The sequence below is a fragment of the Pipistrellus hanaki genome (assembly GCF_964339955.1).
Source record: "Pipistrellus hanaki genome assembly, chromosome: 10".
NCBI classification, from domain to species: domain Eukaryota; kingdom Metazoa; phylum Chordata; class Mammalia; order Chiroptera; family Vespertilionidae; genus Pipistrellus; species Pipistrellus hanaki.
Genome location: NC_140512.1, coordinates 66,748,300 through 66,773,374, shown reverse-complemented (window position 1 = coordinate 66,773,374; position 25,075 = coordinate 66,748,300). Strand labels below are relative to the sequence as shown.

General features: G+C 38.7%; 1 protein-coding gene across 1 annotated transcript in view; it reads left to right on the top strand.

Annotated features, from left to right (window-relative positions):
• FOXP2 (forkhead box P2) overlaps window positions 1–25,075 on the top strand; it is a 601,300-nt gene that overhangs the window by 15,730 nt on the left and 560,495 nt on the right. The window contains exon 2 of the mRNA XM_084896207.1: window positions 8,576–8,770. The gene's annotated coding sequence lies outside the window, so the exon portion shown is untranslated. The remainder of the gene's footprint in view (window positions 1–8,575; window positions 8,771–25,075) is intronic.

Here is a 25,075-nt window from a genome sequence, read left to right as displayed (position 1 = left end):
TTCTTTTTAATAGGATTGTATATCTGTTCAAACCTTTTTTTTTTTTTTTTTTTAAATATATAGTTTGGGTTATTTGGCATGTTAAGATTTTAAAATCCTGATTCTAGTATCTATGTTAAAAGTTATGTCATCCTCCCGGCTACGTGGCTCAGTGCTTGAGAGTTAACCTATGAACCAGGAGTTCAATTCCTGGTCAGGGCACATGCCCAGGTTGCAGCGCCTCAATCCCCAGAATTCCCAGTAGGGGGCATGCAGGAAGCAGCCAGTCAATGATTCTGATCATTGATGTTTCTGTCTCTCCCTTCCTGAGATCAATAAAAATATTTTTTAAAAGTTATAATTTTGAGTAATGCATTTTATAGCTCTATTCAGTTATTTATGAAAAGGTTTGAGCAGAACAGATTAAGATTAGAGCTTTTAAACGTTTTTTCAAACGTTTAATGTGGATGCTTTGACTTGTCATTCATACTTTGATGTGATTGTATACCTACCTATGTGTATTTGAAATTAATCACCATTAGCATTATAATAATGGGTAACATTCATTAAACAGTTCGTTTCAGCACTTTCCTAAGCAATTTATGTGCATTAATTTAAATTTCTTTTTAATAATATCTTTGTTATTTCCCCATTTTATGAATGGCAGGTTATCAAGGACTGTGGAGGATCTGAGATTTTATCCTATTTGCACACTAGTAAATTGTTCTTAGTCAGTGATTGTTTTGTGGATGCTTGTAGAAGACACAGACTTCTGGGTCTGAGACACGGAACTCTATTACTCCTGTTACAGCACGCAGCACGAGCTTCATGCTTGTTTTGGTTCCTGTCCTCCACTCTCTGCAGAGGCTTTGCAGAGTGTCTCGATGCCACACTCCCAGTGAATGGTCTCAGACGAGGAACCCTAAATGTAGGAACCCCAGTCTTTTATAATGAGCCAGAAGCAAACCTTTTCTTGGTTCTAGAGGGAGAAATCATCTCTGCCTTCAAAGGCTTGATGCTATAAAAACATCCATGAAAAAATACTCCAGAACAAAAATTACCCGTGTCTCTGCTCACAACACATTCAGAAACTCAAGAGGCCCATGAAATTTGCCTCTTGTTCCAGATGTTAAAAATGCCCCCAAAAGGTCCACAAAGAGTAAGTGGACTTACTCCAGGTTGGCCATGGGGGACTTTCTTGGTTCAGATATATCACAGCTAATGCCTTTCTGTGACCCACTTCTCTAGTAACATGTCAGAAAAGGAAGCAAGGTTTGGTGTGCCTTATTTTATTTTTAAATCTTTATTGTTGAGAGTATTATATATGTCCCTCTTTTGCCTCTATTGACCCCCTTTTAGCCTAACCCCTTAGTATGACTTATTTTGAACAAATCTTTGTTTATTATGACAGGTTTTAAAAATAGATTAGTGCTCACAAACCATGTTTAGTAACCTGTTCTAGAATTTTGCTGAGAAATAGTGTCAAGATCACTGATATTCATTTTTTTTAGAGTCATTTTAGCTCACAAAAATAAGGGAGCGAGGCATGTGCCTCTCTTATGCATTAAGCCTGCTCTCCTGTTGTTTATATGTCTTCCAAGATTGTCATCTGTGGCTCTGCTTTTTTAAAGAAATACCTTGAACTAGTAATTCATTGGGCCTATATACCTGAACTTATTTAAAGTTAATCATTGTCCTTAGTTCTGATTTTCTTATTAATCATACATGGTTTTCCATTTTAGCTTAACACTTTCCTTTTTGGTGGAGAACTTCTAGGATTAAAGGAGTCTGTCCTCATTTTAATCTCTGGTAATAAAGTAGTCTCCTCTTATCTGTAGTTTCTCTTCTTGTGGTTTTATTCGCCTGTGGCAAAATACAATGGGAAATGCCAGAAATAAACAGTTTATTAGTATACATTTTAAGTTGCATGTTCTAAACAACATGATGTGAATAACTCCTTTGTCCAGCATATCCATCCCATATAAGCTGCTGCATTATTAGAGCCATTGTTGGGTGTCATGGTGCTTGTGTTCAAGTAACCCTTATCTTATTTAACAATGGTCCCAAAGCCATTTGGATATGCCAAAGAGAATCCATAAAGAGCTTTTTTTTTTTTTTTTTTTTTTAAAAAGATATGTAAGAAATCAACAACAACAACAAAAAAATAGATAGGGTTCGGTACTATTCATGGTTTTAAGGCATCTACTGGGTGCCTTGGAATGTATCCCCCACAGATAAAGGGGAACTGCTATTTAATATTGTCACCAAGCAGTAGACTCATGTATTCTTTAATATTTTCTCCATACCTAAAAAAGATCTGGATGTGTTTTTTTTTGCGGGGGAAGGGAGTGTCAGGGGTTTTGCTTCAGCCATATTAAACAATTAAAGCTTGACATGCAGTGTCTCTACTCAGGCTGAATAATCCCTGCATAACTGTGTTTTTAGATATTTTATGACTTGTTTCTTTGTTAGTGTCTTCAGAGACTGAGGGTTTTCATAGTTTCACTTTCAGTAATTAATAATTTTAACAGAAAATATATTTATCCCAAGTCATTTTTTAATTTTAGAGTTTGATGCTAAGAAGTTATCATATATAATAGGAGTTCGCAAATTTTCTCTGTAAATGCTAGATTGTAAATATAGGTTTTTTTGGGCCAGAGGTCTCTGTCACAACTATGCTATCCTACTTAAAAAAAAAGAGTAATATGCAAATTAACCATCACTCTGCTACATCACCAGCCATGCTCACCAGCCAATTAGAGTGAGTATGTAAATAAACCCAACCAAGATGGCTACAGCCACAGAGAACAGGAGGGAGGCTTGGGTTTCCCAGGCAATTGAGGAAGCCAAGCTTTCCACCTGCCCTTGCTGGCCTAAGGTTCCACTCAAGGCTACAAAGTTTCAGTTATAGAAGATACATAAATTCCAATAGAAATGGCTGCCGGCCACCCACGGAGCAAGCAGGTGGATTGGCTCCACTCCAGGCTACAAAGTCTCAATTGTAGAAGGTAAATAAATTCCAGATATCAGGGTCTCTGCTTGGGTCACCGGGGGGCATGACTGGCCTATAAACCACCACAGACTCCTCACCCAGGCTGCCCCACACCCTAAGGGAACCTTCACCCTGATCCAGGACACCCTTCAGGTCAAACCAGCTGGTCCCCACCCATGCACCAGGCCTCTATCCTATCTAATAAAAGAGTAATATGCACATTGACCATCACTCCAATATACAATATGGCTGCCCCCATGTGGTAAAAAATCCTGCCCATATGTGGACACAAGATGGCCACTACAAGATGGCCAGTAGGAGAGGGCAGTTGGGAAGCACCAGGCCTGCAAGGGAGGGCAGTTGAGAGGGACCAGGCCTGCAAGGGAGGGCAGTTGGAGGCGATCAAGCCTTTAGGGAAGGGCAGTTAGGGATGACCAGGCCAGCAGAGAAAGGTAGTTCGGGGCAAACAGGCTGGCAGGGGAGCAGTTAGACATCAATCAGCTGGCATGGCAGTGGTTAGGGGCAATCAGGAAGGCAGGCAGGTGAGCAGTTAGGAGCCAGCTGTCCTGGATTTTGAGAGGGATGTCCGACTGCCTGTTTAGGCCCAATATCTGCCAACAAGACAAGACCATGGCTGCAGAAGGGACATTTGGAAATATTTTTTGAGGAAGCTGAAGGGAGGAGGACAGACTCCCCATTGGACTTCCTGGCATCTCATGGGGATGTGGAAGCTTCCCAGTACATGGGAGCAGATGCCCAATTTTCTTGCAATGTACATGAATCTGTGCACCAGGCCATTAGTTATAGAAGCAGCTGCAGACAATACCTAAATGAATGAATGTGGCTGTGTCTCAGTAAGATTTATGTCTGAACTCAAGTTGAATTTTGTATAACTTATATGTATCACAAAATAGTTTTCTTTTGATTTTTATTCAGCCATTTAAAACTGTAAAAACCATTGTTACCTTACAGATCATCCAAAATTAGTCAGTTAACCATTTTTAGCCCATAGACACATACACACACACACATACACACACTTATTCACATAAATATAGACAGATATTTTTATCTCCATTACTAATGCATGTCATATTTTTTCACTTGCTTGGAATATGAGCTTAAAATGGACATTGAGCACCACCACACAGGCTGCCGGCACCAGGAAGATCTGGACTTCAGGGCACATCTTTGCCCACCCATGGGAAACTGTTACCACACATGCAATGCAGAAATGCTCAAACCTTATGAGCCCCAGTGAGGTTGGAGTTGATGTGTTGGACAGACATAGAGATCATGAATAGCTGCACAGCCATATCAATTCTAAATGATAGTTTTGCTGAGTAGAATAATCTTGGTTGTATGTCCTTGTTATTCATCACTTTGAATATTTCTTGCCACTCCCTGCAGGCCTGCAAAATTTCTGTTGAGAAATCAGGTGACAATCATATGTCCCTTGTAGGTACCTGACTGTTTTCCTCTTGCTGCTTTTAAGCTTCTCTCTTTATCTTTAATCTTTGGCATTTTAATTATTCTGTGTCTTGGCATAGCCTCTTTCATTTCCTCTTATTTAGGGTTCTGTGCACTTCCTAGACTTGTAAGTCTATTTCTTTCACAGATAGGGTAAGTTGTCTGTCATTATTTTTTCAAATAGGTTTTTAATATCTTGCTCTCTTTCTTCTTCGGGCACCCTCATAATGAAAATGTTGGTATGTTTGAAGTTGTCCCAGAGGCTCCTTACCCTATCTTCATATTTTTTGATTTTATTCATTCATTCATTTATTTATTTATTTATTTATTTATTATTTATTTTCTCTTTTGACTGGGTGTTTTTTGCTTCCTCATATTCAAAATCATTGATTTGATTCTCAGAATACTCTGCTCTACTACTGAGTCCCTTTAAATCAGCAGTTGCCAACTGATGGTCCATGGATCACTGGTGGTCCATGAGGTCCAAAAGATTGGTGACTGCTGGTTTAAGGAAACCTTTGGCGCAGCAGTTCTCAACTGGTGGTTCACAGACAGGTAGTGGTCCATGAGATCCGAAAGGTTGGTGACCGTTGCTTTAAATTATTCTTTATTTCAATTAGTGTATGATTAATTTCTTACTTGTCTCACTAAGATCATTGAAAATCTCACAAAGTCCCTTGAAGTTCTCAGTAAGATCTTTGAATAACCTTATAACCATGGTTTTGAATTCTGTTTCCAGTAGTTTGCTTGCTTTCATTTCTTTCATTTGTGACATGTTTCTTTGTCTCCACATTTTGGCTGCTTGCCTGTGTTTGATTCTCTGTATTAGGAAGAGCTGCTATATCTCCTGAAATTGGTAAAGAGACTATATATAGTAGGGCTCACTGCTAAGCCTCCCTCATCACCTGAGCTGGGAAGCTTAGGTGTGCCCCTGTGTGTGCTGTGTGTCTTTTATTTTTACTTTGATTGCATCACTGGGAGAAATTGAACTCCAGGCCAATTGGTGGTGAGGACCAGCTGCAACTACAGGGCAAAAGCTGCTTTGCAGGAGACACCTCTATGGAGTAGGACTTCAGTAGAACTTTGGTACTCACTGAGTTTTCCTCTTGAATGTGTCGTTTATGGTAGTATAGAGTTGTAATCCAGTGTGATCTGAAGCTGTCCATCGGGTGCACTGGCTCTAGGGCCTCCCAGGAGCTGCAGAGCCTGGAGCCATCCAACAGGAGCTACTGAGATATCTGAAGATGGCTGCTACTTATATTGGGCTTGCAAAGTGCCCAGGTGAGGCCAAGTTGTCAAGCAAGGCAGGTTTGGGCTATGGATGGGTCATGGGACTTTCACTGATAGGTTTGGAGCAAACTGACACCAGCTGCTGCTTGTTTGAGATTTTTAGCAAAGTCTGAGGCCTGAGCAATGACAGGCTATTCATATGGAAAAGCTGCAGCAAACAGCTTGGGTGAGGCTGCAAATTGGATGGGGCGGGGTCTCACGGAATCACCAAGGTGGAGCTAGCAGTGTGAGCCAGGTTGATGGAGACTCAGATATGACTGCCAGTCAGCTCTGTGATGAGGAAGGGCCCAGAATGGGAATAATGACCACTGTGAGCATCCCTGTCTGGGAGAAAGCTGCCTCCCACATCCTGCCTTGATGCCAGACAATCCAGTTCCTCCCATATGTGTCTGTGTTCCCCAAAGCTGCCAGGTGCTGGAGCTTAGAGGGATGGAGTCCTAATGAGTTTGTGTGCCTGCCTTGTACAATAAGGAACACCTAGGTCTCCATTAGCCTCCATGTCACAATCCCAGCTGGTTTTCACAGATTGTATTTACAGGAACTTCTCTTTTCAGCTCTGGAACTCTGGGCTGGGGTCTGGTATGGGGCTGGGACCCCTTACTCCTCACAGGTAGCCACTGCAGAGACCATCTCCTTCCTGCACACATGGGTGTTGAACCAGCTCATTCTTGGCCCCCACCCCTACTCTCAGTCTCAATGTGCTTTTTCTTTACTTCTCTAGTTGTAGGACTTCCATTCAGCCAACTTTCAAGCAGTTCTGATGTTTGTTCTGTATTTTAGTTGTAATTTTGATGTGGTGGTGGGAGGTGGCCCATACCAGCCATCTTCTTTTCTGGTCTTAAAAGTTTTTGCTTCACTGGCATAGGTGTTTACTATTGTGTTGAATGCAAAAAAAAAAAAAAAAAAAAAAAAAAAAAAAAAAAAAAAAAAAAAAAAGGTCTTTATATTGTGTAGTATGAGTTACTTTACCAAAGTTGTGGTCAGAACCACTTTCAGAAGAGAGATATTTCAAAGTAAAGCATGACAAGTACACCAAATCTCTTTTAGAAGTAGGACAACAAAAAAATGAAATATTTTGAGTCAGGGCTTGGCTGTATGAGAAAATACATACATGCCTGTTGTTTTATTACATTACTTAAAATATTTGTGTGATAAAAAAACAAAACCCTAAAGTGCAAAAAGTCTTACTGCAGGCATATATGGGGATTGCTTGGGTATGCATAAGTATTAAGAAAATGTAATTTTTTGGAAAATGTTAATAGAGGATAAGGAAATACAGCTAGAGGTTAAAAAAACCTGTTTTATGACATAGGTGATGCAAATATAGGAAAGATTTAATTGAAAAGCTATTATTATGCATATTTTTAGACTTCATTTCCATAAGTAAAGGGCTATACTATTACTTCTCTTTTATAATTACATTTTTCAGCAAGAGTAGTTAGCCATTGTAACCAGCTGTTAAGTAATTTAAATTTCAATATGGGGTGATACAAGTTAAGATGAATCATTTTGATGAGGCAGTTAAATTCTCCCTTGAAATTATGACACCAAGCTAAATATATTTGTTATTTGGAGAAATTATCTTTTATTGCTAGAAAATAAAAACATTTATTCAAATAAAGAAATCTAGTATGTTTTAATAAGTTTATAAAATGTTATAGGTGATGCTATTAAGGAAATACCTAAATTATATTTTAAATAAATGAAAAATTAATTTGTGATGCATTTGCTGGTCATAAGAATTATTTGGGGAGAACTATTAAAATGTTGATTTCCAGCCTCTCTAGAACTACTAATAAAACTTAGTAATCTAGGTCGAAGTAAAATATCACACGGTGTTTCTAAAGCATTTTCTTCAGGAAAATAAGGAATTGAAATAGAAACCAAATTTCATTGGTCATCAGAAATGAGATTGTGATTTGAAATATGAAATATATAACTACTGTCATAAGAATAAGTTTATAATATCTAAAATTTTTAACAAAATTTTCACTTCCAATGTTTACTGATCTGATGGATACTTTGAGTTTCCTATTACCTAAAAAATGTCTGCAATTTTCACATATAGAAACCATTACAGAAAGGAAAGAATACAATCAGCATCCCTAAAAAATAAGACTGAGAGGGAAAGGAGCGGGCAGAGGGAAAGGAGGGGGCCGAGAGAAAGAAGTAACTGGAGGTAGTTGTGTTGTGTGGCTGTTTAAAGCAACACGTGTGTAAATTCTTACTGTGACATTTCAGGTAGAAATATTTTTTGACTTTTTGTATTTTGTCAATTTATGCATTACCATAGTGGTTGGCTTAAATTTTACACATAATAAAATAAAGATTTGGGAATTATCTGAAAAATTTCAGTGTTTTTCAATCAAGGGTATTTGCAGTATAGACAGCCTATGTCTGTCAGTTGACTGGAATTGGGAATAATATTTACATGGATAAAGAGTGATCTAAACATTGACTAATTTGCAATGAAAAAAATGTTTGTTCTAATACTAGTATTTAAGACAGAAAATAAATTTAGCTTATTTCTTTTAAATGCCCGTGGTTGGTACAACCTTGTTCAGGGCTGTTTCTTGTTTTGCAAATTCTCCACCTTCTCAGAGAATTTCCTAGTTACCTGGCTTCTGAACTGAGTCCCTCCAGTCTCCCCAGGAAAAGGGTCATTACATTTTTTTTCTGTGTTGACAGAGGTCAATCATTTGTAATTTGACGTACAGTTTTGTATTTGGGGGTAGATTAGGCACTTGAGCATGAAGTTCTAATTTTATAATATAGCTGATAAGGAAGGGAGAAACAGAAATAAAGGAAGAAGAGGTAAATAAGACCACCTCACCTTTTGTCCAGCAGTAAACCTGCAGTATGGCCTGGCTTGGAGTGTAGCTGTTGCAAGGGAACGTGGTTTGGCCACAGGCCCATCTTCAGAAGGCAGTTCGCTGGAGTCCATGGTCAGTGCAGGAGCAAGAGCCAGAAGAGTGACCGTCCTGAGAGCACTACTTCACCAGCCACAGCAAAGCAGCCCCAAAAGAAGGGGAAACAAGAGTGAGCCTTTTTTTCCTGCTGAATTCAGATATCTACCAAGAGTTCTTTAATGACCCAATTATGGACACTCAAATAACAATATTAGCACACTTTATCTGTAAAACATTTTATAACCAACAAGGCTCCATGTTATTGAATTTGGTTTCTGAACTAATTCTGCAGTATAATTATGGCAGATTTTATATTAAATATTCAGTGCAGATGAGGAAATAATATAAATTATTTACCCCAAGTCATGTGACTAGAAATGAGCGAAGCCGTGAGTAAGAGAGCCGCCTCAGCCTCCTGAATCTAGTACCCTCTCTTCTATGTGTGTCATGTTGCTTTTCATGACGTGAGCATCATCTCTTCACCATGCCTCCTAGATGTGAACTGCCTGGAGGACAAAGCCCTGTCTTCCGTTCTGTAGCTCTGTCTTCTGTTCTGTAGCTCTCTGTGGCACAGGTGCTCTCAGCGGAGGCCTGGCAGGAATATGTGTTCACTGCGATGTGGTTGTCACATTATGGCAAGAGGAGGGCTTGGCGTTAGACAGATGGAGAACAACTCCCAGGCTTAGCCACAAGCCGGCTGTATGACTTAGCGCAAATTGTCTGCTCTCTGAAACTAATGTTCACATGTGTAAAATATGGATTAGAATTACATATACTATCTTTGTATGAATTAAAAATAATGTTCATCACAATCCCCACATGGTGTCTGCTGTAGAGCCCTCCTTTCAACAGTAACTTTGGATCTTATAACTATCCTATTTCCTAGCTCCTCTCCCCACATTTTCCTGAAGGAGTATTTTGTTTGTCAGCCTTGCTTTGTATGTTTTTCATCTTACTAAATAGAGACCTAAAGTTTAGAAGGGGGCAACCCTTATACCAGACCTCATGAATTCTGAAGAGCTGGAAGAAAGGGAAATAAGCAATTTACCAGAAGCAAATATATTGTGTTCCTCATTTCTTGCCCACTTTGGTCAGGGAGTTAAGGTATAAACATCTGATCCAGAAATATGCTTTAGTGGAAAAATTTGACTTCATGGATGTTCTCAGAAATTAAAGATTGTCTCTGCCTGAACCATCATCTGCTTGGAAACATGAAACTTAAAAATTAATTTTGAGTTTTGTTTGTGGTATTTGCAAGTGAAGTTATATTGTTTATTCATGAAGTTCTCTGAAGCTATTAGCTGTGGCATAACTAGATGTTGCCCCATTTTATTTTAAGATTGTTTCAGTTTTGCAGCGTTTTCTTTTTTATGTTTCTCAAACTCTTGGATCTTATTGCTTGGCTTGAAGTATGATGTCTTTAGATTAATAAAATCATCATTCTAATGAAGCTTTATTTTTTGGAGAGATATGTTCTATAAACATATAATAAATTTAAAAGTTTGTACTGAGTATCATTTTAAAAATAACATATTTTGATTGCTTTCAGAGAGGAAGGGAGAGGAAGAGAGAGATAGAAACACCAAAGATGAGAGAGAATCATTGGTACTAGAGATTAACCACTGAGTCTCACAGGCCTGGTATCATTTGGACTCTCCTGCTAGCATTTTTCTTGCATTCCACTAATGGATTTGGATAAAATCATTTCCATGTAATTTAACTCTGTATCTTCGGTAATTTCGTGTTTTTTTTTGCAGGGTTGCTGCTCTCCTGTTCTGAGAGTCTCTTTCTGGACCTACAACTAAGCTTGGAATTTTACTTTTAACTTGGCTATGGTTTAAATTTAGAAAGCCAATTTTCCTAATTCAGAAATGGAGTAACTTCCTATTTTTATAGTAAGGCTAATTAATTATTCGTTTCTGTTGGAATTAGAATTCTCTCCTTGGTGTCTGATGGCCCAGACTATTTTACTCTATGATGTGAGCTCTTCACGGAGCAGTGCCGTCACCCACAGTACACTGCCCTGTGTATACGATTGATTCCATTTTACATGTGCATGTTGAGAAAATTAGGTTGATAATGTTGGACGTTTATGGGTTTCAGGCACTGAGGAAGAGCATTGTTTTTATTTCATTTTTAAAAAATAATTGACACTATTGCAGATTTCTCCCATCCTCCCCCGATTTCCCCCCTCACCTCCACCTGGTGCCTCTTCCACCCTGCCCTCAGCACACTATCGTCTGTGGAGGGAGAGCATTTTGAGAATACTTTCACACTGTGTCTCTCCTTCAGTTCTAAGAAAATACTATTGGATAATTTAGTCAAAACACAATTTCCTTTCCCATTTGTCTGGGAATAATTATCTATTGAGGGGATATGTCCCCTGTGGAAGAAGGGTTTGGTAAGTGGTACAGATGCTTTAGCTTATTGGTATAAGGAGCATATTTCAATGATCCCCCAATAAAAAGCTTGTGCTCAAAAAGTGGGTAGTGTGTATCCTTGGTAACTATTTTTTTTTTAAATATTGTGTTATGGAAGGAGCTTCATTTCAAGTGGGAATAATGGGTGAATTTAAGCAAATACACACCTTTTGTAGTAGTATTTTTTAAGATTTAGTCTAGCCCTAGAAATCTTACTTCTAAAAATATAGAAGCCTGGGATCCTATTGTACTTACTTTAGTAAAATTCTAAAGTAAATATATGGTGAAATTAGTGTTAAGTATTTTAACGTGAATTTAGCAACTAGAAAAAGATAAAAATGAAACTAAACTACTAGACCAGTCACATCACTTGATAAGAATGCCAATATATTTAACTACTTCTTTAACTTTTTTTCCATATGCTTGCCACATTTATTGTTTATTTCACTAAAAGAAATTGTATGAACCAAGCTGACTGTCCAACAAAAGTTTAGCATTCTAATATTTGTTTTGGGGACATAGCCTCCTTTTGGTTTGTTGCTTCAGGCTTGTCTCTTCAGAATTAATTGACCTGACTTGATAAAGTACTAGTGACTCTAGTGACTCAGTGCACGAAATTCGTGCACATGAAAAGGGAATTAATTAGAGGAAATATTTTAATATTGCTATTTGCCCTTTCTCTATAATAGAAGTGTCAGAGATGAAAGAAAATTAGTAAATTGTATATGACAACCTTCCTCCTGTCAGAGTCTGGGGTGCGCCATGGGTACCAGAGTCAAGTCTCTATCCACCCATGTGTGCCTTGAAATAGCATAAGACCCAGATCTGTCTGGCCCCACCATCATTGGGCTAGATCCAAACCCAGCTGGCCCCACCCCTATGAAGCCCTGCTGGGTGGGGGATGCGGACTCAGGCCTGGTGTCCGGCAGAAAGCACAGCCTGAGGTCTCGCATCAAGCCCCACCTGGTGGTGGTGGTGGGGTGCAGCCTCAGGTCCCCCAGCCCAGAGCTGGGGGAGGGTGCATGGCCTGAGGTTCCCTGGCTTGGGTCAGGGAAGGGGAGGCACCTTGAAGTCCTTGCCAAGCCTCACTGGGTGGGAGGTGTGGCCTCAGGTCCCCTGGCCCTGCGCTGGGGCCGGGGGCAAGACTTGAGGTCCCCTGTCAGGTCTCATGGGCAGGGGGTGCACCCTGAGGTCTCCTGTCAAGCCCCATTGGGTGTGGGGCACAGCCTCAGGTCTCTCAGACTGGCACTGAGGTGAGGACACATCTTGAAGTCCCCTGTCAAACCTTATGAGCAGAGGTGCACCCTGAGGTCCCCCATCAAGCCCTGCCAGGTGGGGTGCACAGCCTGAGGCCCCCCCCAGTCAGGTGGAGGGCATGGCCTGAGGACCCCGGCAAGCCCTGCTGGGCAGAGGGACACGGCCTGAAGTCCCCTATCAAGTCCAGCCAGGTGGGAGGCATGGCCTGTGGTCCCTCAGCCTGGCTCCCGGGCTGGGGGTGCAGCCTGAGATCCCTGCAGCCTCAGGTCCTTTGCCTGGCCCAGTGTCACACAGCCTCAGTCCCTGCTGATTGCTCATTAAGTCTCATTGTGGGAACTTGGCCTCGCTGTGGGCGCAGCTATCTTGTTACGAAGTGGCAGTCAATTTGCATATTCTCTCTATATCAGATAGGATTCCTTAATCACAGTTTAAACATGAAATTTGATTTCATACCAAGACCAGTGGCTGCCACAGAGTGGGGTGCAGTTCTGAGTGCACACAGACCTGTCTGTTCCTCATTTGCAAGGAGAGCCTCTCTCCTCTAAAAGCAGCCATTGGGGTTTTAGTAATTCTTCCTCCTCCTCCTCCTCCTCCTCCTCCTCCTCCTCCTCCTCCTCCTCCTCCTTCTTCCCCTCCCCTTCTCCCTTATCATCCCTCCTCCTCCTCCTCCTCCTCCTCCTCCTCCTCCTCCTCCTCCACCTACTCCTCCTCCATATCTTCCACCTCCTCCTCCTCCTCCTCCTCCTCCTCCTCCTCCTTCCGTTTCCCTTCTCCCTTATCATCCCTCCTCCTCCTCATCCTCCTCCTCCTCCTCCTCCTCCTCCTCCTCCTCCTCCTCCTCCTTTTTCTTTTGTTTTTGTTAATACTTTTATTGCCAAGATACTGTGATTTCTTTAGTTTTAAAAACTATTTTTTAAATTTTTTTTTTTTTTTGTATGCAGCATAATATTGTTTTCCAACCATTAGGCCTGATTATTCTTAGAAGTTATACCTTAGACTTAAAATTAAGGTGTTTAGGATTGTATAAAAATACAGATTATTTAAGTATTTTTAAATGTAAGAATTAGGTTGATGCTTAAGATAGTCTTCCAGGGGTCCTCAAACTTTTTAAAGTGGGGGCCAGATCACGGTCCCTCAGAGAGCTGGAGGGCCGGACTATATGAACTACTAATTCCTACTGTAACACCTCGGCTGCGCTCACTGCCCAAAAAACCTGGCGGGCCGGATCAGACTCCTCTGCGGGCCGCATGTGGCCCGCGGGCCGTAGTTTGAAGACCCCTGCTAGTACACAGAATTTCATTAGTACATCTAATTTAGGAACATTAAACAATCATAATATTTTTCACTCTCCTAGCTTTGCACCATAAATTTGTTTATGTTACATGTTAAATTTTTTTTGTCAAATTATAACTTATCAGCAGACCAATGTTACTCAGAAATTAACTTCTGTATGCCTACATACCTATATTAGTTTAAAGATATTTCATTTAGTTGAATCTTCTTAAAACTAGATTTCATAGAATGATGAACTATATTTAGCAATATTTGACTGCCTTGCTTTTAAGGAGAAAAATGGACCTGCACATTTAAGACATGAAGGACTTACAAGAATATAATTTAATAAAGTAATAAACATAAGAATACCAAAACTTTAGATATTTTACTTGATTTTTCTTTTTTAGGAAATAAGTACTTTTTAGTTCTCATTGTATTGTAAATTGTATTCATTGGGTTAGATATCAAAGACATGTCAAGTCTTTTGTGGTCCTGCAATTTTGTTTGTTTTAATAAAATCAGTGTTAGGTTAAAGAGGACATTTTGAAAGTTTATCTTTCTAACAAAATTAAGAGTATCTAAAGAGACTTTAGATTGATTTTGTGAAAGATTAGAAGAGTCACTTAAATTTTGTATCTTTAAGAAATCAAGAACTATGGTAGTCACTGTAGAATTAGAAAATGCTGTATGCTTTAAATGTTACCTTAAATAATAAATGAAAATTCAATGCATTCCTCCATACTGTAGCTGTTCTCTTAAAAATTATCTATTTTTACTAAAATTATTAAAGGGAAAAATTTTCCAAAATTACATTTTTTTAAAATGTGTGTATAATTTATTTGTCAGAGCAGTTATAGTCTTAATTACATTTGAATGAAAATTTCATACCTAAGATAGAGACCTCTTTTATTTCCATGAGAGATTTAAGAATTTAGTTTTTTAGCATTTACTGTGACATATGGTACATTTTCTGTCCTATTTTGTATACCAGCCCATTAAGAAGGAAAGTGAAGTAAGTAATCTAAAAATAACTCTGCTGTTGGCCTAATTTAACAACAACAAAAAAAGTCTTCTGTGCATAAGTAAAGTTTCACATTTTGTCTTCCTCGGTGGAAAATCTCTGAAGAATTTTGCCACATACTCACAGAACATCTTGTTTGGCATCCTAGCTGTAGCTGGAAGGGCTGTTTTGATGTTTTATAGTTATGTGTGTCTTAGCCCTAGACATAGTACAAACCCCCCCTTATCTGATTATATAGTTCAGCTACCCTCAAGTTACATGTGAATATACCTTTTTCCAAAAACACATTCATTCTCACAAAACCTTATAATCTTGAGTTGAATTTGAATAAAAAGTACATCTTTAATCACAAGAAGCATAGTCATGTCTTTAACAGTTTAATTAAAATTATTTTGCCTATTTAATTCATCTTTATTTATTTATAAAAGACAGTTTCTTCTTTTTTTAAAAAAATACATTTTTATTGATTTTAGAGAGGAAGGGAGAGGGAGAGAAAGAAACATCAGTGATCAGAGAGAATCATTGATCAGCTACCTCCTGCACGCCCCACACTGGGGATTGAGCCTGCAACCTGGGTATGTGCTCTTGGCTGGAATCAAACTTGGGATCCTTCAGTCCTCAGGTTAATGCTCTATCCACTGAGCCAAACTGGCTAGGGCAACTCATCTTTAAATTATGTTGTCATAGGCACCCTAAAAATAGTAACAAGATGTAAGTTAAAATAACTTGAATGGATTTATTTTTATCTTTACCTTTTCTTTGGTGAATTTTTCTATTTTCTTTATGTTATTTACTCTCTTCAGATTAACATTTTCATACTTTTTAGCATCTCTTGTCATGAGCATTGCAGTACTTGGTATAAAAACCAGATGATAATGGTTCTTGTTTTGAGCTTTAAGGTTTTAGGCATGTTGACACGTGTGATAATATATTCAGTATTGAGTAGAGGTACAGAATGCCTCAAGAACTTAAGAATGGGACATCAACAGTGGAATGATGCATTTGTTCCTGGTGGGAGAACTGATTGGCTCTGATGTTTTTACAAGGCATTTGCTCTTAAATCCAAATGAATTTTTATTCCTTCCACGAGAGCTTTAAGAATTTAGGAGTGAGCATTTGCTGTGGCATATGGTGCATTTTAAATTATAAAATACTTTTGAGTTCTATCTAAGTATTCATTCACTGACATGTTGGACTAGAATGAGCTTAGAATTCCCATAAAGAATGTTTTAGCTTTTATAAATATAATATATGGAGCAGATAGGAAAGAAATTTTGTTAAAGAATAGCACGGTTCTAGTATTAGAAAGGTTTGGAAAAGGATAAGTAACAGCCCTATCATGGAGCTGGCATGGTCATTTGTTATATCTCTCACCTGCCGTGAACCATACCTCCCCAGTTCCCTCAGTGATGCTGGCTTGCGTCTGACTTTGGCCAGTGGTCCATAAGCAAATGTGATGCAAGTTGAGAGTTGATAAGTGGAGCTTTCCTTCTTGGAATGCTGCTGTTACCACGTGAGGAACACTGATCCATCTTCCTGGAAGATGAAAGACCATATGGAGAGAGCGAGTCTGTTCAAGGACAGGCAGACACAAGTGGGCTCTGTCCACACTGACCTACCAGGCTAATGCAGTGGCATAAGTGAGCCAGTGCCAGGTCAGTAGAAGATCGCGCCGCAGACTCACAGAATTGTCAGAAATGATGAATTGTTTAAGCCCTTTGTCGGCAAACTGCAGCTCGCAAGACACATGCGGCTCTTTGGCCCCTTGAGTGTGGCTCTTCCACAAGAATACCACAGCCTGGGTGAGTCTATTTTGAAGAAGTGACATTTGAAGAAGTTTAAGTTAAAAAATACTTGGCTCTCAAAAGAAATTTCAATCATTGTTGAAATTTGGCTCTGTTGACTAATGAGTTTGCCGACCACTGGTTTAAGCCACTAATTTGGGGGTGGGATGTTTGTAATTCATAATCAACAAAGGATACAGGAATTTCTCCAGATACCTAATACAGTATAGAAAATAAAAACAATGGAAGATGTGTACCCAAGTCACAGACATAATGGAGACCCTTTGTTAGGGTTCTAATTTGCCTCTGAGGTTTCTGGTGGTTAATGTGGAATATAGTCATAGAATATACATTTTGAGAGCTTGTTTGGAGGTTCTAGCAGGGGAGTGCAGCTACTCGTATACCCTTGACCGAAGACCGGTCCTCTCCTCTTGGGGGAAAGTCGTCCTCTTCGACCGAGCGCGCAGCTTTGGGAGGGACGCACTTGGATCGGTGAGGGAGGAGGGGGACACCCGCCTAGCCAGCCAGATCATAGAATATACATTTTGAAAAAGAAGGAAGAATAGCAACCATCAGGAAAGAGAACAGAGTTTCTTAGACTACATTCTAAAAGAGATTTCTCATGTCAGGCCTTTCATGGGAGTAATCCTGTATAATAAAAGGATAATATGCAAATAGACTGAATCGCAGAACAATTGAAACAACTGAACAACCTGGTACTATGATGTGCACTGACTATGAGGGGCATGCGCAGAACATGGCGGGCCTTGGCCATGGTGGGATGATGGAGCAGGTGAGCAGGGGCACCAGACCAAGGTGGGGTGCCAGTCGCTGTCATCAGGGCGAACCTCTGATGGTTACTGAAAATTCTCGCACCTGCTGCCAGTGCCAGCCCCACACGCACTCACTGCCAGTGCCAGAGCCATTGCTTGCACCCGCTGCTGGTGCCTGGTGTTGGTCCTGATCATTCAGCGCCATCAGTAGGTGCAAGCAGCAGCTGCTGGCCCCAATAGGCTCTGAGGGCTTCTCTATCGCTCCTGAGGGGCGATCAGGGTTGCAGCTGCCACTTGCACCTGCTGACAGCACCAGCCCCACTCGCACCAGCTCCTGGTGCTGGCCCCAATCGCTCTATGCTATCCGTGGGTGCGAGTGGGGCTGCCACCATCAACATGTGGGAGCAGTGGTGGCGGGAGTAGGGGTGCCAGTAGACAGGGGACCGGGGACATCGGTGGCAGTGGCTGGGTGGGGGCGCAGAGAATAGGCCAAGACCTCCCCTCCCCATGCCTCCTGCAGCGCACAGTTCCTTTCGAGGCGTATGAATTCATGCACTGGGCCCCTAGTCTATAGTAATAAAAGTGTAATATGCTAATTAGACTGGACATCCTTCCGGACAAAGCCGGGGCTGTGTGGAAAGCCCAGATCCTAGGTGCCAGAGGGAAGCTAGTGCTGGCAGCTGTGGGAAGGAAGGCCAACTCTTGCACGAATTTCATGCATCCGGCCTCTAATAAGTTATATAGGAAGCTATATCCTTTACCACATTCCAGCAACAGATTTTCTGAAGAATCTTTTATTGTCTATTTCTGTAAAACCCAAAGATATACCATCAAAGCACAACTTTGTGAGTGTGATTATTAAAGGGACTAAGATGTATTGTACTCTTCTTTATTTCATTATACAGTCACTGATTTGACTTTAGTCATTTCTATAACTTCAGTTAAATCCTTTGAAATAATTCTACATTTGTACTTTTAATCCCTAATTTTTCCTTTGTGCTCGCTTCCTAGAGTGTGTTCTGTTAAAGTTCTTCCTTTCTTCTCTGAGTTTCTAGGTTGGGATGCAAAATATTGCTTTCTTTCAAGAAAGTTAAATTGTGTTATTTCTAGCTCCAAAATGCCTTATTTTTATTGATGTTCAGCTCCTGGATTGAATCTAATAATGGTGGTTAGTTGACTTGAGAGTCTGTTTGTCTGAAAATATTATAGTTCATCATTCTGAAATTTTGACATGTATTAGAAAACCAGAGTTTGAAAACAGTAACCAAATGGCTGAAATCATGGAAAAAAACTGAATTAAAAAAAAAATAGAATAGAGGTCTCTATTTTAAGCAATAGAAAATTTATGAACTTTGTGTGAAATAGAAAATAGCACAGTATACAATTGTGTTTTTTTTTCTTTTAAATCATTGAATGCTAAGTGGCCATTTAACTTCCTAAATATTATCACACTATCAGTGTTTGTTTGGCTTAATGTAGTAGTCTCCTGAAATATGTATTAATTGTACATATTTTTGGTGTGTGGCTTTTTCTAGTTTCTCTTTTCTTCCCTGCTATATCAGAGCCTATTAGAGTGCAAGCACATGGTAGCCACTTAATATATATTTGTTGGATTTATGAATGAGTTCTTCATGGATACTTTTATGCCGTTTTAGTAGATTCTCTAACATAGCAGCCAGAATGATGCTTATAAAATACTTATTTTCATATTAGCCCTCATTTTTCTGTGACCCAAAGTCTATTGGTTGCACATTTTGAAGTCATGAATTTAAAAACACACACAGTGGCTCACATAAATCCTGAATCGTTTGAGAAGTTAACATATAACACCATTGGAGCAAATCCAGATACAATTTGCAGTCAGCCTTAAGGCCCCGAGGGAGGGAATTAGTCTGTGGGTAGCTCTGTCTCTTGGGTAACATTCTTCGGAGAGCCATCAAGGACTGGGCCAAGGGATCTATTGAGGAATTGGATAAGCAGAAGCAGTTGCAAGGAAGAAAACTGCCATCCTTTCTGCCTTATAATGTCTTTCTTTACTTTAATTTCTTTTCTGGACTTGCTTTTTGCTAGCCATAATAAAGACACCATAAAAAAAATAATAAATGGAATGCAGAAGTGACAAAGGGAAAATAAGGTTAACAAGATTAGAATATTATTACAATTAGAAGTTGAATTAAAAGCTGAACATATTTAAGGTATTTAAGGTATTCAAGGTAATAGCTTACTGTTATTTAAAATGATAGCTCTAAATGATAACAATAGGGAAAATGATTGGAACAATTCAGAAAAATAATGTTAAAAGTGAAACGTTAAAAAAATCAAAACGTTATACTTAAAAAATAGAAGCTGATAGATAAGGAAATATAAAAATAAAATAATAGTAAGGTATATGACATTACACTTTTAAATGCATACGGAAATTAAGACTAAGGATAAATGGAGGAGAAGAGTGATTAGAAGTAATATGAGTTTAGAAATGGATTGTTTTCGCAAGGCAATCAGCTCCTAAGCTTTGGGCCTTTGGTCTCTCATTCCTCAAACACACTCATGCCTTTACATTGTACACACTCTGAGTCTCAAATCTCAGTCTAAGATTATCTTTTGGGTAATACGTGTGGAACCTGGGACAGCCTCCCCCCCACCCCCCCACACTCCTCTGTTTTGTATATTACATGTACTCAGAGTAGATCTTAGCAGCTAGAGCAAGAGCCTGCATTCAAATATTAGGTAGCTCTCCTTCTAAGCCTGCTAGGAGAATTTAATTTTATAGTCTCAAGGGAACATTTTTACTTTGGCTTAACAAATTTAGATTCTACTTGGCACAGTTTATCCTAATCTCTTCATTTATTATCAAAGAATTATATTAATGTATGTTTGCAATATACACTGAGTGGCCAGATTATCATGATCTCTGAATGCATGATAATCTGGCCACTCAGTGTAAATTAGAGGCCAGGTACATGAATTCGTGCATGCATGAGTGGAGTCCGGCCAGCCTGGCTAGGGGGAGGGTACATGGGCAGTTGGTGGGCCTGCCTGCTGGTCGAACTCCTGGTCATCAATTATTGTATATTTAATTTTATTGATAGAGAATATGAGGTTATGACAGATTTTAATCAGTGTTTATTAGTCAAGCCGAGGTAAAAACCTGGATCTTTTGATTCCCAGTATAGTTCTATTTCTACCATAGCCTGTTACCATTTATCCACTTACTTTTTCTTGGGTTCACAGTGGTTGAACGTTTTGTAACATTTAGGAATAAGAATGGCAAAAAGTGAACTTTTAATAGAAACTGTGCTCTCATTCTAGATTATGAATGAAATTAATAGAGAATTTATGACAGTCATACTGTCCTTATGCATAATTTCTTATTCAGTGTGAAATTTGTCATCATTAAAGCATGATTTTCAAAATGAGAAAAATTAATGCTTTTCAAAATGACTGAAGATGGGAAAAGTATGTGAGAAAGCTAAGAATAGACAGATATAGTAAATGACTGGTTATCTATCAGCCTGGAATTTTTTTTGACAACTTTCTTTATCTAGGCAGAATCAAGCTTTGAAAAGATCTTGACAGGCACAAATGTTAAGAGATCATTTTACTACACCCTAAGTACAGTTATAGAGGCTTGCACAGGATGCCACCTCAGAATGGGTGAATAGAGAGAGGAGAGGATTCCCAGAAGAGAACCCCAAATTTTTATAAGCAGTTTGACTCACATGTAAAGGTTGGAGGTGAAGGTTGCGCTGCCTTTTTAGAGCAGTGATTCTCAAAGTGGTTGTCACTTTCTGGTAGGCAAATAGTTTATTTCAGAATTAAATGTCACCAAAATGCAATTCCAGACTTCATTCTCCCCACTGATCTATCTCATTCTCACTAAAGCAGATATGTAGGAAAACCATGGAAACATTCCTGTGTGATGATGTCTTGTATCATTTAGTTATTTTCCACTGGAAGGTAAGCATATATAAGATGAGATGGGATGGTGGGTGGATGGAAGAGTCTCAAAGTATTTTGGCCAACTTGGTAACTCCACTGGAAAAGAAAAAGATTGAGAGCCTCTGGCTACATACAAACTTGATCAATGTAGATCAAATATCACATATTAGAAGAATACAATCAGTTTGTTCAAACGTCACATGCTAGGACAGTGGTTGGCAAACTCATTAGTCAACAGGGCCAGATATCAACAGTACACAATTGAAATTTCTTTTGAGAGCCGAAAACAGACTTCCGCTCATGTGCCATGAAGTTTCAATTGCATTGTAAATACATGCGTGCCTGCACGTGGTATTTTGCAGAAGAGCCACACTCAAGGAGCCAAAGAGCCGCATATGGCTCGCAAGCCGCAGTTTGTCGACCACTGTGATAGGGGAACCCAGGGATAAATTTGGCTTGAGCGAGTTACTGGATTATATAGTGTTTTGTATATCATGCTCAATAATTTGCATTTATCCTATGGACAGTAGTAAACCATGGAAGCATGTGGAACTAAGGGGTAGAAGGATCAAAGTTATAAAAACAAGAATTTGGCCAGAAAAGAAGCAAAGACATCAGTTTTGAAGCTGCTACAATAATCCTGGTGGGGAAAAATTAAGTACCTAATCTAAGTAAGCAGTGATCAGAATGATAAACAGATCTGAGAGAGATTAAGGAGGTGACAATAGCTATAATTAATAGTAACTAACATTTATTGTTAACTCCCTATGATCTAACCACTCTTTTAAGCACCTTACATAGGGTTAATTTAGTCCTTACAGCAGACTTACAAGGAAAGTATTGTTTTTATTTCAATTTCACAGATAAAGGAACTGAGTAAAGATAAGGTAGGTTACTTTTCCTAGGCCACAGAGCTGGTGAGGGCAGAGAAAACATTTAGACTCTAGCAGTTTGGTTTAGATCCCAGATTTCGTACAGTACATTTAAGGAATTTTGATGACCAGTTGGATGGTAGATATGACAGAGAAAGAGGAGTGTAGGATACTAGCACATCTCTATCCACTGTTTATATAGAAAAATTAGGAGGTGAAGCATATTTGGAGTGTGATGAAGTGGAAAAGTGAAGGGACAAAAAGAGGATAAATTGAATTTTGGTCATTTAGAATTAGAGGAGTTTGTAGGAAATTCAAGTGAAGATACCTAGTGGGCAGCAATACGTGAATCTTGACTTAGAATCTAATGCAAACTCACAAAAACAGGTTGACTAGATGAGTATGCAGAGGCTGTTGTGAAATAGATAAACCATATATATAGTATTATATTCAGTTTTGAATATTGTATTTTAACGAACTCTAAAGTTTATCTGGAAATAATATCTAAAGAAGATTGGGATAAGGAATTGGGCTTTTAAAATAATAGTTATATAGAACAGGGAACTTATTTATGTAGCCCCTGTCAGAACAGGACCAAATACAATAGGTATGGGTTATTCAGAAACAGATATGCTGAGAATAAAAACATATCCAAGACAGCAAAGGATTGCCTCATGAGGTAGTCCCTATAGAGTGCCACCCTCCAGGGGTGTTGTAGAGACGATTCCTGTTCTGCATGGATTGCTGAGTCCATCAGCACTCGGAAGCTTTGTAATGAACTATTTTAGGTTGTCTTATAATTTGTGAATAACTTTTTGCTATTAAGATATATGTGCTGAGATTTTCTTCACAAAACTTGAAATTGAAGTAATTACTGCTTTATCTTAGCATAACACACATCAGACCTTACCACCTAAAATGATAGTTGCTAGAAGTTTGTAGGAATTTTTCTTTAAATATCAATCCACCTCTTATGAGTGCTTTTATAGCAGAATGCAATTGTTTAATCACAGAATTTATTTACCATATCAGTGATTCTCAATAAAGATAGTAGGGTTTAATTCTCCTTATAACAAAATGTCAAAATAAAGTGTAGTTTCTCATTACTGGTCTTAACAATCTTTCTATCTCCTTTTTTTTTCTTTCTTTTTTCTCCTTTGGGATTTTGTTACCAGTAATGATATACAACCTTCATGTTATACTGTGTAGGATAGATATTGTAAATTTCTGGTCTTGCTTTCCCATTGATCTGGATTACCATATGGGAATCCTATGCAGCTGATCTTTATTTCCTGAGTCAGAAATTCTGTTTTACCCATCTTTGGGGCTTTCAGCAGATATTCTCAATGGGCCATCAGGTATTGCACATGAAAGAGAAGGTTCAAAGGCATAGAAAAAAGATTCGGGGCTGAAATGTTTACACTGCATTTTAAAATTTTTTACAAACATTTTTTAAGCTGATGGATCAGCATGAAAGCTTACAGATCTAAGACTTCTTATATGTTATAGAATAGGTTAAGATTTGAATACACATAATTTTTAAGGAGAGGTACGGTAGTCATCAGATATAAATTTGATGATTCAGGAATGATTTATTTGTATATGATTTTTCCAGTAATCATAACTAATGACATTGTAATTAATTTTGTAAGTTTAATAATTTCCCTACAGCTTTATTTGCCTGTTATTATCCTGCTTTCTTTTGCAACTGATAATTAGTATTAAACTGAGGTAAAGTACAGTTTACAATAGAAATGAATGAACAAATCATTAGAAATTTTATAACAAATAGATATATATATTTATGAGCTTCTGCTGCTGTCTCTTTGATCAGCTACATATATTCCATAGTAAAAAAATGTTGATTGAGAAAAAGGAAATAAAAGTACCAATATGGAAAATCCAAATATAACTTTATCACTTAGTTAATAAAATATGTGTTAATTAGAAAAAAGATATTTTATTATTATGCATTGATATATAGTTTGTTTGTGAATGTGTTCAAACAGTAACTTGTTTGAACATTATATGGTTCCCTATAAATAAATACATATTACACACTTATGCATTATAAATGTTAGATGGACAACTTTGCTATTTATCTAAACTTTAAGTAAAAGCAAAATATTCAGTATGAAATATAACAGTTTGGTAAGGGTCTTGTGTTTATTCTTAAATACAAAACTGTAGGACATTTTAAAAAGTATTGCAAAGTATTTGATTTTCAACAATATATACCATTTTTTAATTAAACAGACTTTTGACATTATTGTAAGCTATAACAGAATCCATGCTTTTGAGAAGTTTACATACATTAAAGGACTTTTTCACAAGATGAAATTGTTCTTCTGTATGGGACAATAGGATAATTTACAAAATGAGTGTACAGGTTTAGTGGCTAATTTATGAAACTACTTTTTACTTGGAGATTAAAAATGGTGGCAGAATAAGAGGATACTACACAACAAGCTCCCAGACCAAAACTGGAATTAAAACTAAAATACAACAACAAAAATTCTGAATAATCAACTGAAGACTAGCTGGAGAGAACTATGATAACAAAGGATGGAAAGTGGAGACAGCATAGAGACTGGTAGGAAGGGCAGAGGAGTGAAAGGGCTGGCCAGGTTCCCACAGAAAGCAGCTGACGTTCCAGAGAGATATGTCAGCTGTGTGTGTGTGTGTGTGTGTGTGTGTGTGTGTGTGTGTGTGTGGCAGGGGGGTTGCCTTTGAGAGCTCTGAGGTCTAATCCCCAAGTTGGGTCCCCCAGCAGAGAGAAACAGCACTGAGAAAGGTGCCCACATAACATTTGGCTGTGAGAAGCAGCAGGGTTTCTGTCTGCCAGGGAGAAATAGCTAGAAATGCAGGCTATTTATAGGGCCAACACACAAAATTTTAAGTGTAGCCACTTTCCTTGGGATCCAACAGAGGGCAGACAGAGTGGGCCAGAGCTGTGTAAACATAAGCCAGGTTTGGGGCCTGTGGGGTTAGAACTTGTAAGGCAGACACCCCAGTTTACTATGCTGAGTTATTTCCTCACACTGCAGAAGTGATATTTTTCAGGCAGAAAGATCCAGGTGGTTTTTGCCTGGGG